At 37.2% G+C, this 16,193-nt stretch overlaps 1 protein-coding gene and 1 pseudogene across 3 annotated transcripts in view; one reads left to right on the top strand and one right to left on the bottom strand.

Moving 5' to 3' along the window:
- Positions 1-16,193, top strand: part of asic2 (acid-sensing (proton-gated) ion channel 2) — a 464,440-nt gene that overhangs the window by 12,308 nt on the left and 435,939 nt on the right. The window lies entirely within an intron of this gene.
- On the bottom strand, positions 9,250-9,367 carry LOC114469078 (uncharacterized; annotated as a pseudogene).

Raw genomic sequence — 16,193 nt, forward strand, 5'->3', positions numbered from 1 at the left:
GAGATTAATCCAGGATATGTTTATCTAGATTTGTAGCATAGGCCCTAGATGTTTGACCGAAATACTAATAAGAAGTTTCAATCAGAAGCAGCAAAAGTTTGCTAAAAACTGCCCTAGGACTTTATTTCCCCAAAGAGAAAACACTTGTTTCTCTTTCCCACGAAGGTCAAATTTAAGTCTTAATCTAAGGTATGAAACTGAGAAACTGGCAGGATTTTATCTACCGTATTTCATTTCTTGAAAAAACTCCTCCGTGCCAATTTTTCTACACAACCGAGCCAGTAAACTGAATTAGGGGCCCCTGAGATTCATCGAACTGTGTAAAATTACCTTTGAGAGAAGGTAAAAGCAGGTGGAATCATGCTCATGCAGTAAAAATCTCCTCATTTTTACTAATTAAGTTCTATCATTATTTTATTGTGTGGTGATGGAGCAAAGACCTGAATGATAATGTTTAAGAACTGGAAATCTTGTTTACATGGATGTGAGTGAGGAATATTGTGCAGTAGGAGGTTGAAATTATACTGCTATATTATGGGTCATGCATGCACAACGCCTTTGTTTCCATTGATGTTGTTATTATGGGCTTTTTCAAAGTGATAAAATGTTCTTCTCTTATATTTTAGGAGGTAGACATATCTACATATTGTACATAACTGCAAGAAATTAAAAAGAATTGTCAGAAACAATCCAAGTTCTAGTCAAAAAAGGACCCCAAAAAGGACCCCAAATATTTTTTAATATATATTGCTTTGACTTATGGATGTATGTTATTTTTTCCAAAGGTAAGCTAGATAACATTTTTTTTAAACCATTTGGAGGTGCTAGGTTTGTTCTTTCTGCTTTTCTAAATTAATATTTATCTGGATAAAGAGCCCTTATGAGTAATTTGCAATCCAACGTAATATGTTTTTTGTATTAATGTACATTTCATACATATGCATAATGCTTCTGTGTTCTGTTTAGTTACACGCACCCACCCATGTTTGCATGTATTAAGTTGTGAATCCCCTCATTTTTCAGTCCCAAATGTGAATTCGGCTTTCCGTTGTATCCCTGAGTTCTGTATCACACTGACATTAATTAGCCACTTGTCTTCATGTGGAGCAGCGCTGCTGGTGAAGCGGCGTGGCTGTGCATCGCCAATTAGCCATTACATGCAACCTATGGCTCCAGCACTTCAGCGTTGATTAGCAGGAGGCTTGATTTGCCTCGTTCTCACCAGCACAGCACAGACACTCATCGACAGGAAAACCGTGCACTCTCTTATCTGTTCCCCTCCAGCTCTGTTTCAGTCCGACTTTCCTCTTCTAACATTTAAGAGCATGAACACTGAACAGATATTTGGTTTTACTTGCATGTTAAGTCTTTTTCAATGTTACAGTTGGAAAAAAAAAACCCCTTCAAAATCCTTCGATTTTTCTCAAATTATGACATATTTCCCTTAATTATTAAGGGTAGGGAAAAAAAAAGATTTTATGATTTATTGCGATTTTTTTGGGTGTCGATTTTAATAAACAATTCTGCTTCCCAGTATCAATTTTTTTTAAATTTTTTTTTAATTGTATTTTTCCAACAGACCCTGGATGAGAGATTGAATAAACTTATCCAGGTAATGAAGCCAGTCATGGCGGCTACGTGCGTTATGTCAGATGAGACAGACCCAACCCTGTCCATCATAGCCCAACGACACGCACACGTCCTCCAAGCTACACATGTGCGAAAAAGATTGATCATCAGCTTTTCTAATAAGTTAAAATTTACCAGTTTGAGACGAGACAAAATGCGTGGTGTGCACGTCAGCTGCAGCTTGTTAAATGAAACTCTGACCGACGTCAGACTTTTGTCCACGCTGGTCATCTATTTTAACACTGTGTTAACGTAAAGCCACAGTTTTGATCACACTACAATATATAAATAACAAGTGTAACATTGATGACAGATAATGGTGATGTTGACTAATGTGCGCTGATCATTTCTGAATGTAAGAAGTTAATAAGATCAGGCTTTCCACACAAACATGTTATTCTGTTGAGGCCGACTCCTCTTTTGTTGCAGCCTTACTACCAGCATGTTGAGCAGCTCCTGTTCCTACACAAAAACCTAGACACTCCAAAGCCCTAGCTTGATTAACATTAAAAGTTTCAGTTGACCAACTTCAAAAAGTTCTGTATTTCTGATATTATTTCAGTATGAAGAATAATAAATCACTGAATAAATAATGATAAATCAGTGAATGACTGCGTGTGATGCGATGTACATTGTGACATATTTCTGGAAGTTTAGGATTCAACTTTTGTGTTTGGATAAGGAAAATGTGAAAAGTGATAATCGTCACTGTAGAATCCCAATACTTTAAATCGAATCGGCACCCGAGAATCGGGATTAAAATCGAATTAGGAAAAAAGAGTACCGTCCCAGCCCTATTAATTATATAGAATATGGTCACAAAATCTAGAAGATTTAAAGTGAAGACCCTGTCGGCACTAATATCTGTCACTTATTGCTTGGAAATGGTCGGTTTCTTATTTTTTATTTTACGTAGAAGTATAAACTAAAGCACAGAAATATTGAAATTGCTTGTTTTCCCACATAAAATCTGTGGCCCACTTGAGATCAAACTGATTTGTATTTGGCCCCTGAACTAAAATGAGTTTTACACCCCTGGCCTGGAGAGTTGGTAACAACCTGTGCTGGTGGATGAACATGCAGAAAAAAGGTCGTTTGGATATAGGTAGAAAAGGTAGACAAAGATATAGGGTACTATCATTTCCACGTTCACGGAATTGCGGAGGGAATCACTGAATCGACCAATGAGAACGGAATCCACTGTTGAACGCTGAAAGTGACAGAATGTGAAAGAAAAGCCGTCGTCGTAGACCGAAGTACGTTTGTTTGAGGAAATGTTTCTTGGGACCGCTCATTCGTTGCACCACCCCCACCCTCCCGTCCTAAGCTAAACGAAATGTAGAAGCGGCCGCCTAAAACGCCAACTTCAGCCAAAAAAAAACCACGCAATTCATCACTCAGTCCAAAATACAGTCGATCAATTCCTGCATAACTTTTGCCTGTGAAGTTAAGCCCATTTCTCATAAAGGTACAGACATCGAGGGGCCGTCACTGAAAATGTGAATAGCTTTTGTCAGCTTCCCCTGCTCAGGGGGTTATGAATAAAAGTTGATACATGACAGGGGGCCCACAGCATGGGCATGAATGTGTCCAAAATATGTTACAAATAAGGAGATAAAAAATAAATGTTTATCAGAGGAAGGGGGGGGGGGTCACCAACATTAATTAATGTTTAATTCTGTGAGTCATGGATGTACACCCCAAATTAGAAAAGATACACCAACTCTAAAACTGAAGGTTTGGCCTGTAGGAGAAGTCATATCATCATCACAACCAATAGAGTTCATATTCTTATGGTCATTAATGTTTTCAGGAAATATATTTGAGGATTATAAGAGGGTTAAATGAACACAACTCAACATTAAAATGTTTTCTGCTTAATTAGGTCTGGTTTTAAGGTTTGATTTTGTATGAGATTCAATGAGTCTTGAAGCTACAAAAACTCCCAGGTGTAGATGGATATTCTACGATATGGTATTTTCATCTAGTTTGTAATATCAAACTAATCTTGATTAAAGATACTGTTTGATTATTAACTATAGTTCAATCTATGTTCTGTTTTCGAACAGTGGCCCAGTGGAAAAAGTTTGAGTTTAAAGTTGCAAGAAGCAACGTTCAAGTTGAAATAGAGGACAAAGTTGAATGAGTGACGGAGAAAATCACGATGTAAATCATGATTTATGCGCTCGCATCGGGCGCTTGTTGTTAAGATGTGAGAATCTTTCATCCTTCAAAACGATGCACAGGATTCCTGGAGTAAGATATTGTGTTTGAAGAAGTTGATTCTATGTTGCATTTGCAGAGTAGCCCCATTCAAACAAATGCTAATGCTGAATTTTGTTGAACGCTGTGAAAAGGGGGTGCAGGTGCTTTCTCCCTTTATTTGTGTCTGACGGTGCCTCAATGTGGCTTTGATTTAAAAATAAAAAAATAAATCCACTTTCAGGAGAAAAATATGCTATTTCTCATCTCTTAGGGGGTTTGGCAGAAACACCGCCTGGGTTTTTGGTCCCATGAAAACAAATTTTACTGGGTCCCCTACTTCGGGGCGGGAAATATTGATACAGTTTTACATAAAACTCTGTTTTCTTCAATAATTTTCTGCAAGTCTGATTCTCCATAAAGGGTCCTGAATGAGGAGAAAGATTTGAGGGGCCCATGATTGAGAGGGACCCAAGGAGGCCACTAATACAATTATACTACAACACTGTGATATACATACAATCACACATACATTTATTTACAATGTATTTACAGTAACAATGTAGTTAGTATTGTAGTAATGGTTGGTAACACTAAGTTTATTTCTCTCTATTTATGTAAAATGGTGAGATAGAGACGGCAGGATGCCTTTAAAGCAGGCATGTCAAACTCATTTTAGTTCAGGGGCCAAATACAGATCAGTTCCATCACAGGTGGGCCGCTGGTTTTAGGCCGGAAAACAAACAATTTCAACATTAATGTGCCCAAGTTTGCAGTTCCAGTTATGAATTAGAGACGAAGTATGGAAGCATCATCAATATCTACGCAATAAGTGACAGATACTTAAATGCCCTTTGATTATTGTAATTGTTTTTTTTTTTTTAACAATTTGTATTTAATTTAAGAAGATTTTGTGGAATAATTTGAGAAAAAATGCAGGATTTTGGAAACATTTAGACTTCTTTCAACAACAATTTGCAACTGAATTATTTGGTAATTTACACAATGATTGACGTTTTCTGTCATTTTCACTTTTTCCTGTGGGCCGAATCGGATGATCTGAAGGGCACAGGAGCCTCAAAGTGACTTAGGGCAAGATTTTTGAAAATGTTTTAATGCTAATGGATGATGTAGCGTTAAAACCAAAAAGAATGAGCCCACACACAACGGCTTGGAGACTCGAAGGAACTACTGTTTGGTTCCTCTGTGCAGGGTTGGGGTCAATTACATTTTTCAGTTACAATTACATTTTTAATTTGCCATGTTCAATTACAATTCAATTACGATTACAGTGACCAGCATTTTTATATATATATGTAATTGACTCAAACCCTGCTTTAAGCAAGTAATTATAAAAGTTTTCTTTTTAATACAATAATACACTGTTTAAAAACGTAACGTATATGACTTTTAGAGTTGGTTGTTAAAAAAACCGTGCTAAACTGTGGTTTAATTGCCAGAGGTTTAGTGGTTCATGTGATGGAAAGTTCTGGAACATTAGCCTGTTTTCTTTTCCTAACTTTGTGCATACTTTCTAAGCTAGCTCACTTTTCTCCCCACGTAGCTCATATTTCTGAAGAAAAGTCTGGATTTTTGTCTAATGCCTCCACTCGCTGTCAGTGAAAAGTTAGCGCTCTGCAGACTCTTGACGGACTGAACCATTTTACCTAATTAGACCAGAGGGCCGTTGAGAAATTTTTCCAAAACAAATAAACTTTGTGTTATGAAATACATTGTAAATTAAATATACAGTATGTGGGATATATATCATGAGGCCCCTAGAATCTTTCTCCTTGATCTCCCCTTTTTGGCTTCCCTGGAGTATGGAATCCTATTTGTATTTAAATCTACCTAATTTTCTTATGCTTCACAGAGTTAAACCACATTTGCTTCAGGTCCTTTTTGTAAAATCACATAAAGTGAATGTGAAATCTGTTCTCTCTGTGGTACATTGGGAAATGTAATTTCAGAGTTAATTTATTTTAACCAGAACAATGGTTCCTCCTTTGCTTTGTCTCTGAAACTCTTGCATTAGTGTTGAAAAAGTAGCCGTCTCTGTCTGTGCTTGGAGCTTGGAAAGAGGCACACTTTGGTCAAGAAAAAGGTTAATTATTGGGATTCTATACTTTATGTTGTACTGAGTTAATGTAGGTAGCACAGGCTAGCTACCTAAACCAGGTTTCCATCACGACAGTTGAGAAAAAGGAATCAATAGCACAGACAGTACACAAGATGTCCTGGTTCTTCACTCATGTGGAAAAGTAATTTGATTCCAGTGCACATGAAGCATCTGCCAGAGGAAATGTGTTTAGCGAACATCCTTGGGAAAAACATGAAATCCTTCAACAGGAGACAGCGTATATCGAGCAACCATCCGTCATCTGTTTTTTCTCTGATTCTCCGTATTGTTCCTGTGTGCTCAGTGGTGACTTCGCCAACATGACTAGCTCATTTGGATTAGTATTTTAATAACTCTCTTTCCTTCTAACAATTCTATATCCCCATGCGTCGCCTAATTTCTGCAGAATAAACAGCAATGTGTCGCATCATGGTGATAGGCCCCGGTGCAAAAAATAAAAAATTGTGCCCCCAGCCAAAACGCGCACACACACACACACACACACACACACACACACACACACACACACACACACACACACACACACACACACACACACACACACACACACACACACACACACACACACACACACACACACAGCAAGAGAAACATATTTCTTATTACAAGGTTTGCTCTGACAATGTCATCTTACCGTCTTTACTGTTTTTCTTCATTAACTCATTGAGTGCCATTCACATCTGTACACGTTATTTGGTTTAGTAACATAGAGTGCCATTCACGAATTGTTATTCGGCTGGGGTTGCTAGGAGACTGTGACGAAGGTCTCCCGTGAATATCTAACTTGTATCATGATGTTGTGACCAACTGGTGGCAGTAACGCACCTTTGGATGAGAGATCACGCGTGATGAGCAGAGCTCAGAGGGAGAGGAAAAGAGTTTACAAGACAGAAAATGGCGCTACAAGAGTTGATGCTGAAGTTCCCAGCAACTCACAGCAGCGCACACTTGACCAGAGCATGTGTGGAACTAAGTGGACTATCGAGAGTGTTGTGATGATGAGATAAAACGATAAAAAAAACTGCTGACCCTCGGCATGTCCGGGAGAAGGAGGAAGTTGCGTTTGGGAGAATGACGGGGGGAGAGACTTGGAGGACGGCCAAAATACAGTAAGCAAACTCTGACCTAGATAACAAAATAATAATTTTGCCATCAAAAATCTAGTCTCAGTGTAGTTTTTGTAGTTTAATAGTAGGAGACCAATGTTGAGGTGTCACGAAAGCAAAAAAAAAAATTGCTTCAAAGTGTCACGGCAAATTTACGGTTGACCTCTTTTGGAGACATGATTTATTGCTCTGGTTGAATGATGGAGTCCAGTCGAAGCGTGATGATTTTATATAAAAAAGATTTGTTATAAAACTAAATGAAAAGAGTACAAAGAAGCTTCCATCCTGTAAGAATGAAAGGCAGCCCACAACAAGATGGTCAAAAGGCTCCGGGCAGAGGAAAAAGCAAGACTGCCTAAAAAGTTCTTCACACACACATTTCTACACCGTTTAACCGTCTTACCCCCCGACAGATAAGAAAAGAAGCAACAGGGAGGAGGTCAAGTCAGTTTGTTCTGTTCGTTCGGAGATGGCGCTCCCGGTATCGGGAGTGATAGTTGTGTGTGTGTGTGTGTGTGTGTGTGTGTGTGTGTGTGTGTGTGTGTGTGTGTAAATGGATGTGTATGTGTGACTATGTGAGTGTGTGTCTCTCTCTCACCAAAAGGGTGCCTTTGTGTCTAGCCTTGAGGGATAAGATGTGTTTTGGGAAGCATGTGGCTGATCTCGACAAGAGAGCAGGAGACATGAGACAGCAGAAATGAAAAGTCACAACTTAAAGCCTTAAAAAGAATAAGGTCTGAGTAAATATATGAGTAAATGTATTTGTAAACATACAGTAATTAACCAATTTTGCCCATTCAAAAGTCACTAATAGATTTTTTCAAAAAAAGCCATTTTTCTCAGCTTTTTGTCACAAAATTTGTGACACTTGCCTCCATTCAACTGCTGATTACAGAAGAATGAAACAAGATGATGAAAGTAGAGTAGTCTTTCAGATGTCAGATTTTCATAGGACAAAATATTCTGTGGGTGTTTAAAAATCAAAATGCTCTAAAACGGCTGGCACTGAGGGGGGTAGAAATTCTGAAAATGGCTGGCACCGAATGAGTTAAATGCATCTCAAGACCACATTTTTCACAAATCTGTTTTTTGTTCATTTATCCCGAATCAATGTGAAAGAGAACAGGTGAACTATAGGATTGTATGTAATACATTGTGCACATATGTTACAAATATGAGGGTACAAGTGCATTGCTATTGGTTTTAATCCCACTTCGAAACAAAGAGGTGTACTCACTCAGAAGCACATTTTACGGCTATTATATAGCTTATTGTTTTGGCATCAAAAGGCAGAGAATGGTCATACTATACTATCAAATTAGTCGAGCCAAATAATCCCTGCAAAAGGTTCACTGGTGCCGGTCACCACTGAGTCCAACCTGAGGCTGCAGTGGCAAAGAAGTCTCCCTTTCTGGCCGTTCAGAGAAGAGGGAAGCGGCAGTAGTGTTGATGATGCCATCGGTACGCTTTAGTGAAGCTTACTGGCAAGCTACTGTGAGCCTCCGGCGGGATTCTAACTTTCCTGCTTTTTTAATGTTAAATGACTCATAAATGGCATCAGCACATGATCAATATTCTGATATACAGCAGTGTGTGTGCATCTGTACCAGACTGTAGTGTGGAAAGCCATTTAAAACTTTGTTTTCTGTTATTTATACCATTACTGTGACCACCAAATAAATCATCATTTTTTCTAGCCTTATCATTCAGACTCATCTCTTTCTCATTCTGCCACAAACGATTATAGAATCTTTTGGTCAGCAGCTTGTTTTGATGCAAAAACCATTCATGAGCTCCTTTGCATTGACCATTTATGGTAGAATGTGGGTGTTTAGATAGCAGAACATGAAGTGAATTCAGTTGCAACAATGTTTAGCTGGGATATGGTATTTATAATAATAATAATGCGTCAGTTTTATATAGCGCTTTATCATAGACACTCAAAGTTGCTTTACAGAATTAAGGGATTATTCTTTCACTCCACACTTAGTGGTGGTAAACTACTATTGTAGCCACAGCTGCCCTGGGGCAGATTGACGGAAGCGAGGCTGCCATAGTGCGCCAACCGACCACCACCAACACTCACTCACACACTACATTCATACTAGGCAATGTAGGTGAAGTGCCTTGCCCAAGGACACAATGACAGATACCACTGGGGTGACTGCCACCCCACTGTGGCACCTGGAATTCTCAGTGGTCTCCCATCCAACTACTAACCAGGCCCAGACCTGCTTAGCTTCCGAGATCTAACGGGATCGGGCAATGACAGGCTGGTATGGGAAAAGTGTGTGCAGGTGGGCTCCGCACGGTTTTATAAATCAGATTTTTAGGACATTATCAGATTTTTGACGTACGTTCACTTTTAGTGTAGATTCTACACAATGTTTTATAAATGAGACCCCTTGTGGTTGGGCCTGACAATCATATGTAAGTATCTGCCGATCGCCCAAAATGAAGATTAACACCAGCCAGTCGATTGGTGCATCCTCATTTTGTTTGGATTCAATACTCATCTCAGTCATTTATTCTGGCTGACTGAATCCTACCTTTGTGCAATAGGGCCCTGAAATGGTAACGTGTTTAGTCCTACATGATTACTGTCATTACTGTTCCCTGTGATGTGATTTCCTCACTGAATGATTCACTGCTGGCAGGGCTGTTCATAATGATTCTAACCTTTTTATACAGATTGAGAGGTTAAAGCAATGTCATGGACTAATCCAAGTCTTACTGATGTTTGTTTACCTCAGCAGAACCATTGAAGACTGATGTCTTTCTTTATCTGTGCATGTTTGCGTGCTCGTCTTTAAAAAATAATGGTCGATCAGGCCTGACACATTTTTGTATTACATCCACCATATTGGACTGCAAAGGAGGACAGACATACATGGGCACATCAAAGTTAATGTTTGTCTTAAATCACAAACATTAAGAATCAGTTTAGCAGTTTTTGTATTTTGTTGTGCCTGTACATTAGGGCTGTCAAACTCATTTTAGTCCAGGGGCCAAATACAGAGCAGTTTAGTCTCAAGTGGACCACAGATTTTATGTCATTTCAACAGTTTGCAATTCTGCATAGACATAAAATACAAAATATGTAAGAAACTGACAATATCCAACACTAAGTGACATATTTCAGTCCCAATAGGATCTTCACTTTAAATTCCCTAGATTTTGCACCCAATATCTATTTAATTAAGGGAAATACTTTGTAATAATTTGAGGAAAATTGAAAGATTTTGTAATTTATTGTGTTTTTTTTTTTTTTTCAAATGTTTACCATTAAAAATGACTGCATTCAGGTTGTATAAATATAATCAAAATGAACATATTTCCAACATTTTTATATCTCTTTCAATCATTGCTTCTCTCTCCTTACCACAGACATTTTTTGCTCAACTCAATAGCATCCTAAGTAAATTCATAGAGCAAAGCTCCTTTTCAAGCCTTCCATTAAAGATATATACTGTATATCTACTCAGCCGACCCAAAGAAATTGAAAAGAATGACCAAGAATCCTTTGTTGAAAAACACAATTGACATTTGGTTTAAAGTGCATAAACATATTGGATACACTCCACCAATCTCTTGTTTTGCTCCTATATGGGGTAATATGCATTTTAATGCAGGCAAGGCAGATGGTGGACGGATAAAGGTGTGCAGAAAATAGAGGATCTTTCTGACGGGGGCAGCCTCCTTCAATTTAAACAATTGTGCCTGATATATGATGTTCCTACAAAAAATGTTTTCAAATATCTACAGCTGAGACATTTTATATCATCAAAGCGTAAAGATGTAATGGCTGAACCACCGCTGTCGTATATTGAACATCTCATCATTTCAAATTTAAAGGGACGGAGACGAGCTTCTCTGCTTTATGAAGCTTTGATGATAAAGATTCCACAACTGACACATTAGAAGCATGAAAGTAGAAACATGAGAGGACATATCAAACGCTGAATGGGAAATGGCATGTGTAAGAGCCCAGAAGCAAACCATAAATAGTAGAATGAAGCTATGACAACACAAGTGGTTAATGAGAACGTGCATCACACTGGTAAGATTGAACCTCTGGTCCCCTGGCATTCCAGATACCTGCATTAAGTGTCTCCATGAGATACTGTGTTATTTTACATCTGTCCATCTGTATAATATCATTCAAAAACAGAAGCTTCCTTCAGTAAAGGGACATAACTGAACTGACGTGTCCGCTTCATCACAGCTTTTACAAAACACTTTCCCAAACTGTAATTTTGTGTCCATCAAACTGCTTTATCAGCGTGTCTGCTGCTGCCCAGTTTATGCAAAACAATGTCACGTAATTGCCGTTATTTGGCTACGCAGTGGGTTGGTTGGTTTGTATTGCCATCTCGACAGGTTTCGTTACACTCTTTATCCCGACCGTTTACAAAAGCTAATGCATGTCATGTGAAATCTAGTAAATTTAGACCTCCCATAGTAGAGAACAAAGCTCAGTGTGTATAATAGTCACGTTTTGACAGCTATCGCAAAAAGGTTTTTAAAAAAAACTTAAGAAAAAGGTCTGAACTACGAGTGGGCATGCGGAAAGTCTCCTCGCCGAATAGCACGTACCATGTTCCCGAGAATTCAGTGAAATGACTCAGTTCCACCGAGTAAAACAAATGGAATTGTGCAACGTAAAATGATAATCTACGTTGAATTGTTTTTGAAACGATATATCACACGACTATGTTCACATACATTTGGAAATGACTGGAAATGGGGGGTCCTACCCCATTTCATAAAAGAGCTCCGATCGTCTCATCATATTCATTCATAGTGTTCATACCAAACTGCATTTTTATAATATTTTTATATTGTAAAACGTGGTAATAATGTGCCGAGGATGCCAGATCATAATGTATCAGTGGAAGGTCAAAACAGCATATAATGAAAGCACCATTAATGGAATATACTTTAGATGCTAATGAGAAAAGTTTGGAACGTAAAGCTATAGGTCATAATAAATTAATTGTAACAGTGGTAGCAGGAAACTGGCCATCCACATTTAGGAACTTTTTTTTCCGTTATTCTAAACTTGACATAATGACTTTAAAATGTAATATATGTATTTATTATTTTTCATCAATTCTCAAATGGCTACAAAATGCTTATTACTAGTTTGTAGTAGTGGGAGGAAACCCTGACCTAGTGTTATGCTACGAGATATTTTGTTCATGAGATCAACACGGTATTGGAACGTTTTACACTGACTACTAAAATGAAAATGAACAATGAAATTAATCACTAAATAAGACTAAAAATGAATGCCAGTCTGAAAATAGAACCGCACAGCCATGACACGGTCTTCTACAGCAGTAAATACCCGCTTTGTCCGACTACATCTATAAAGCATAATAATGATAGAATGAATGAGTGATAACATGCATTTTAATGAAACTCATTTTGTAAATAAGTGGAAAGAAACAGTATTTAGTGAAGTGGTTCTCAACCTTTTTAGGATCGTGACCCCATTTGATTTCAAAAATTTCTGGTGAAATTGAGCTCAGATATTTTTTTTTATTCATTTTTTTTTTTTTTTACTGCATTTTAGTTGAATTAGATTTATATTTCGCAAAGTAAAAGTATAGAAATACAGTTGTTTAAGATTGTCTTGTTTTAATTCAAAACATAAAGAATAATGACATAATTTCAAAAATGTATTTTAATTTTTCAGAAATTTCAGGGAACCCCAAGGTTGAAAAACATTGAATAGATTTATTTTTTTTTATAGTTTTTATCATTTCCTGTCATCTCATGCCTGGGGTGGGAGTAGGACTTAACAGTTCTGGAAAATAATCTAATTGCGATTTTTGTCATGTATTTTTCAATGAACACAAGCAATAAATCAAGCTGTTTCATAATAAACAATTTCAGATTTATTTAAACTTTAAATAAATCTAAAATACTGTATACATTTTAAAGCACAGATTACAATAAATATGATCTTTAGTATATTTAAATGCTGGATTCTTATTTTAATATTCTAGTAAATGGAGAGTAAACTGATTCATTATTTTAACACCATGTCATCATCACAATGATTGGATTTTATCTAGAAAACCAGCTCTAGATGACAATGCAATGGTTTTTACAGTCAAGCAAAAAGGACCATATTTGAAACAGATGATTCTAAAGTATTTTTTTTTAATTATTTGTGTGTATAATGTATAAAGACTGTCACCAGGTCACCCTAAGTTTATCTTTTAGCTGAAAAACCAAGTCTGAATGTTAAGTCAAGGTGCTTGTCTGTGATGTTTAGTCCTAGAAATTACAGGCCCATAATTTACACTATGTGCTCAAGCTCATTAAACTGAACGTGGAAATGTCAGAGGGAGTTGTCTCATAAATCTAAGTGAAGAGCAAGAAGTTATTAGGTTATTTGATGAATGGACTCCTGTTAACGTTTTAAGTATTCGCCATGAGTTTGAGCAGGTATTTGCAGGTAGAGTGGCTGTGAATGTTCACGCACTGCCACAGCAGTTTGTCACACGTTTGGTTGCAGTGCTCTCTGAAGCAGGTGGTTTCATAGTGTCAGATATGCGAGGAATTAGACGGTGTTGGCACTCGCACTCCAATGGGTGTGAAGCTAAAGTGTAGGAAAATGAACTGCCATCAATCCTGTCCTGTGCTGCTTTATGCTGAAAAACAAATATGTTAGTCTTTGCTTTACTACCGGCCGTGCTTCAGCTCGATGAGTGCCTAGAAACGTCCTTGCTGATGAAAACACTAAACAGGAACACTCACAAACCTCTGCCAAGTTACCAAAACTTGTTCTGGATATTGTATCCACGATACTTGCCGGATCATCTCCAAAATCGATGTAGTTCTTCCCTTTGACATTGTCTATCAGGTAACCAAATTTCATTTAAAGCCAATCATAACGTTTTGAGATATCCTGCCAACAAACGTCCACTTTAACAGACAGATGGACGGACTGAAAAAAGTTGTCTGAACACAGAGCTGCCAACTTTTAATATAACCTTGGAGTGAGATTCAGCAGGGTCGACCACAATTTTGTCGTTTAGGATTAAAAATAAAAATTTTGTCAACTGATTTGATGGATGTGATTCTGTTCTCCTGCATCTTAAAGCTGATATCCGGAGTTTCTGAGAAACGCCTCGATGTCCTGCCTTAAACAGCCTCACTTCCTCCCACTGCCTCTACAATCTACCAGAAGCCACGCCTCTACTTTTCTGCAAGCGCATTGCGGAACATAAGGTTGCATCGGGTAGCATTGATCTAGGTCTATGGGTCAAGTAAGAGCTAAAATCATATTTACCTCACATTTTATTTACTTTAAAAGAAGTCAGAATGAACTTGCTGAAATGAACACTTCTGCTGTCCACTTCCTGCTTCTAGTGTTTGTGCTGAAAGAAAGACACTGAACGTACATTCAGAAGATGATGAAATGAAAACATTAAATTTAATTGTACACAAAGTAAATAGTACGGGCCTAGACTGGCTACTGCACATATTGTGAAAATGTTCATCCTCCTGTAACGTATAATATGATAATTAAAGTTTCCAAATAGCAGCTTTAAGCTAAAACGTATCCTAAATGAGCTGCAGCAGCTTCATAAATGTGGCAAACATCACAAACATAATCTAACAGTGCTTCAGTTGGAGCAGCACCTGTGTGACACTCATAATGTGCAAGAAAACCCACCAGTCTTTGCTATTATGAACAGTACTGTCAACTCTAACACAATGAAGTCCATGAATAACATATAATGGCAACTCAACCAGCTTGACTCATTGATGCATTTACATGGACGATTGGATTTATTACGAAAGGCAAGTATTTTACTCCTTTTTTATGCAACAAGCTCCAGCGTCTTCAACAGATATCAAAACGTGATATGTGTCCAGATATCCACTTTTAACATACTATTTTCAATGCTGTTTTACTGTCACAATCACTTGATCTTGTTTATCCATAATACATAGTTAACTTTGCTCTCCCACAATACATTTGACATTTTACTGCTTCATTGACCTGGCGTGGATAGACAATGAAGAAGCAAAATCACAACTCTACAAATACATACGTTATCTCACTGCTATGATAAAAACTCGTCCACATCTGTATTGTGATGCATCTTAAAAATGATACATTACCCCTCTATAATAATCTTTTTTTTTCAAATTGAGTTCATTTGCAATTTCAAACCAAACTAAACCTTTCTGACATGTTAATGTCAAACTTGCCAAAATATTATTATAATCATAATTTTTTGTGTGTGGTTAAGTGATTACAGTCTAATTTATAGTTTGCAAACAGTTATATATGCACACTTTAACCCTCCTTTTTATCCCATGAGTCCATTCTCCTTGTGATAGAGATATTGAACAATCCCTTAAACAATAAATAATTAAATACATAATAGTAATGAAATAAAAAAATAAAAATAAAAAAGTGGCCTTTTTTTTAAATTTTTTTAACAAATTAGAAGGCTGGAAGTGACGTACACACTGTCATTTATACACATAATTCATGTATCCCAGCAAGTTCATAAGCAAAATATTTTTTTTAATTTTAAAACAGAAGGAATTACTCAAGATTTATTTATCGCTCACCTGTTTATCCACAATCAGCCTTTTCGTGTCTGTGCAGGAATATTAGGAATATCATATATGGCAGGGTTTTATTAAATGCATTTTAATGTGCATGAAGAGTCCATCTTAAAATGGTGTTTTCACACAACTTTTAACTATTCACTTCAGACTGGTGCACTTAATACCTCACGATAACAAAAATGAGACAATTTGTCAGTCTATTATACAGACATTTTAATGCGTGTAGGTGCAGATTGGAGCAGAACTACAGGTGAAAACACCTACAAGTTAAAAGAAAGTTATTTTTGGTGTTATGTTTGACTACAAGTAACAAAAGTAAAATGACTTTTCATTGGCTTAAAATGACAATCTTTGTATGGGTTAATAGGACAATTGTGTATCATATTTAATTTCAACAGCTTCTGGTAAAGGCGAGTTGTAAAATAATCCAGTTTATTTAAAAATAAAAACAAAGTCGAAAAAACCCACACATAACAAAAATAAACCACATTATTAATTACTGGAAAATGAGC

The sequence above is a fragment of the Gouania willdenowi genome, chromosome 8, assembly GCF_900634775.1.
Source record: "Gouania willdenowi chromosome 8, fGouWil2.1, whole genome shotgun sequence".
Classification (NCBI taxonomy): domain Eukaryota; kingdom Metazoa; phylum Chordata; class Actinopteri; order Blenniiformes; family Gobiesocidae; genus Gouania; species Gouania willdenowi.